The 3,455-nt window shown below is 31.5% G+C and overlaps 2 non-coding genes across 2 annotated transcripts; both read right to left on the minus strand.

The window, feature by feature from the left end:
- Window positions 1-2,918: 2,918 nt before the first annotated feature.
- Window positions 2,919-3,017, minus strand: LOC136228327 (small nucleolar RNA R30/Z108). The gene has a single exon (XR_010688653.1). It is a non-coding gene; the product is annotated as a small nucleolar RNA R30/Z108 (small nucleolar RNA).
- Window positions 3,018-3,091: 74 nt separating this feature from the next.
- On the minus strand, window positions 3,092-3,196 carry LOC136228348 (small nucleolar RNA Z107/R87). Its single transcript, XR_010688673.1, has one exon. It is a non-coding gene; the product is annotated as a small nucleolar RNA Z107/R87 (small nucleolar RNA).
- Window positions 3,197-3,455: the final 259 nt, after the last annotated feature.

Raw genomic sequence — 3,455 nt, forward strand, 5'->3', positions numbered from 1 at the left:
ACTTCGAAAATGACTAAATTATCCTTTACTATTTACCTTCAAACTTCAGAAGAGAAAATCCAATTTAGAAGAAAACGCTATTTGTATGGAAAACAAGAAAAAAAAACAGAGCCAATGCTTACGAATTTGAACGATTAAGAAGAAAATCAAGAAGAATAACACTCAAAGTTGATTTAAGATGTATTAGAGTTTAAAGGAAATGAAAAATAAAGGAAAAGAAGAACGCAAATCCAAATTGACTAACATAATCTTCATGAGAGTCTAACGGTAGGGACTAAACAGTTCATCGAGAAAAACGTTAGAAACTTTACCGCGTGTTTTTGAAAATACAGGGACTAAACAATGTCTTTTGTCAAAATATAGAGACTAATAAATTAATTATCCATATAATGATCAACTTCTATTTCATTTGAGTATCTTCAAAAGACTCTTGGTAAACTATCTATAAATAATTAACTCCAACCATGCTCCTTATATTCACTTCTTATTTATTATTATTTATCGTCATATTACCAATAGTATGTGGATAGAGACTTATTAATAATAAATTATTAAAAAAATATGAACTTAGGAGGCATTAAGAGGTGGAGAGAGACTCTCTATTAATAGAGAGAATAAAGAGGCTTTTAGTGATTTAAGGAGCCACTAAGAGGCTGTTGGAGCTGATTTTTTGTCTCCCTTTTCCAATTTTAACTTAAAAACCAATTTAAGAGGCTTTTGGAGATGCTCTTAGACATTTGTTTGTTCTAAAAAAATCATTTTTTAGTTTTTTTTTTTAAATGTAAAAGAATCAGGGTTGCACCACTAGTTTCCGACCTGACCACCAGTTTCCAACCTGATCCCGGTTATGTTCGGTTTTTTGTACATTAAAAAACCGATATAACTCAAACTGAAAACCTAGCCAATTTCCCTGGTTTCCGACCTGACCACCAGTTTCCAGCCTGATCCCGGTTATGTTCGGTTTTTTGTACATTAAAAAACCGGTATAACTCAAACTGAAAACCTAGCCAATTTCCGATTCAATTAATCGAACCAGCCAATCCCATTGAAGTTTTATAGCATTGGTTTTATAATAAAATCTAGAGCATAGGATAGGATAGTAGGGAGAAAGGAGGCGAGAGAAGAATGAGGGTTGAACCCTAAATTAGGACAAAGGTGAGCATAATCTAACTAAAAAAATCCACAAAATTTAATGGAAATAAACAAATCCAACCAAATTGTAATTTTGATGAAGCTGAGGTTTTTCTTTCTCTTTAATATAACTTCTTTTGTTTAATATAAATACATTGCACAATTCAATTCAGTTGTGATTTCTTATAACTTCAATTATACTTTTGGTTGTTATAAATTTTTTTCCTTACTAAGGGCTAGGGATGGCAACGGGTACTCTATCCACGGGTATCCAGCACTACCCGACCCTAATGAGACTACCCGTACCCTGTATAAAAGGGTATGAGACGGGTATGAGATCAAAATCATTACCCGTTAGGGTAATGGAACGGGTATGGGAAGACCCCCTAGGGTACCTGGTACCCGTTACCCGTCATAATTTTTTAAAATATTAAAAAATATTATTGTGTTTTAGATGTAAGATGTGAGATTTGAGCACCAACATTTTGTTCTTCAATCATTAAGTGATACCACTAAGCTATTTTATTTTTATTGATTAAGGTTCAATTTGTTCAATTTTTAGATGGACGATTTATTAAATTTATAGTTTGTTAAATTTGAATATTTTTTATTTTATTTATTGCTTCTTAACGGGTAAGGGTACCCGTGAATTAAATGGGACGGGTATGGGATGCAAAACATATACCCGTTAGGGTAATGGAAAGGGAACGGGTAATTAAAAAATAAACGGATAAGGGTTTGGGATTGACACTACCCACGGGTACCCTACCCATTGCCATCCCTACTAAGGGCCTAATTTTTAAAGTCCTAGAGTAAGCCTAAAGGTAAATTAAGCCATATGTAAGGTTTGGTATTTGATTGCATTTATACTGAAAAGTAGCATTTTACAAAAGCAATTTTTATTTTTTAGAAAATCATTTTTTCTAATTACAAATAACAAACCGAAACAGCAAATAAAAACAATAAACATGTCTTAAAGTTAAATTGTTTAGCAATGAAGGTCAAAGAGGAAACCCAACCAATGATTGATTTGTCTAATACTTCTACTTTCAAGAAATAATTCACTATTCTACTCTCTTTTTAAAATATATATTTTTTTTGTGTTTGTTTTATAACTTTAATCTTTTTACAAACAGTGACCATGACCATGAGAATTTGATATTACGACAACCGAATTGAGAAATTGATTCTGATTTATTTCAATAGCTTGCTAAATTTCAAAGCTGATTTTGAATAAATTCAGTATTTTTTATTTTCTAATATTGAAAAGACCAATTAACCATTATAATTTTTCATCATTTTTAAAAATTGTAGTTAATTATTTTTGTGATTTTCTTTTCAATAAAACCGAGGGTGGAAAAACAGAGATAATGAAGGTGACAAACAAATATCTCAGTTATAAAGGAAGACAGAAAAAATATATTTAATATAACATAATAATTTTGATATATAATTTTAATATTTTCAAGATAAAAAAAAGTATTTTAGGAATTTAAGTTATATAGAATGATATTTTGAAACAACAGTATTGGTGGAATCAAATAGCTTCTTTCTGGATCAAGGAAACTAATCTAATTATTCATTTCGAATCAAAATCTAATGAAAGAAACTATAAAATGGATCGGAATCAAGGAAACTAATCTAATTATTCAATTCGAATCAAAATCTAATGAACGAAACTATAAAATGGATCGCAATCAAGGAAACTAATGTAATTATTCAATTTGAATCAAAATCAAATGAACGAAACCATAAAATGGATTGGAATTTGAAAATGGGGAAGGAGATTACTCAGTGGTGGCTAAAATTTTATAGGTTCGATTCTGCCAGCGGATTTCCTCAACTTAAATCAGAAGAGGGAGCTGTTAATCCTCATCGCAACCTCAATTTCCCCCAAATCCAAATATTCCGAAAAACAAAATCAATCAAAAGCGTAAAATTAAACGAAAGAGAAAGAGAAGATCGCTCAGGTCAGCGGGAATATCGACACGCAAACTTCTCTATAAAAAGAGGAGCCTGCATTCCGGTCTGTTGAGCTTGAATTTCCTGAGTCATCACTGCGATCTTCTCTTCTGTAAGTAAATAATTAAAATCGCAAAACAGAAAGAAAATTGAAACCGAATTTACAAAGACGATGAAGGAAAAAGAGAGTTGCGGCTGGAATGAAGAAAAAGCAGTGAGGGGCTATTTTATTTATAGGACAGTGAGTAGGGTTTTGTTGCAGTGGCGACGCAATAACTGGTTAAAGTGTTGGGCTTTTATTCAATGTATGTAGCCCAACTATAAAATACCAAGCCCATTTATAAATCATGGTATCTGTAATA

This window comes from Euphorbia lathyris, chromosome 4, assembly GCF_963576675.1.
Source record: "Euphorbia lathyris chromosome 4, ddEupLath1.1, whole genome shotgun sequence".
NCBI lineage: Eukaryota > Viridiplantae > Streptophyta > Magnoliopsida > Malpighiales > Euphorbiaceae > Euphorbia > Euphorbia lathyris.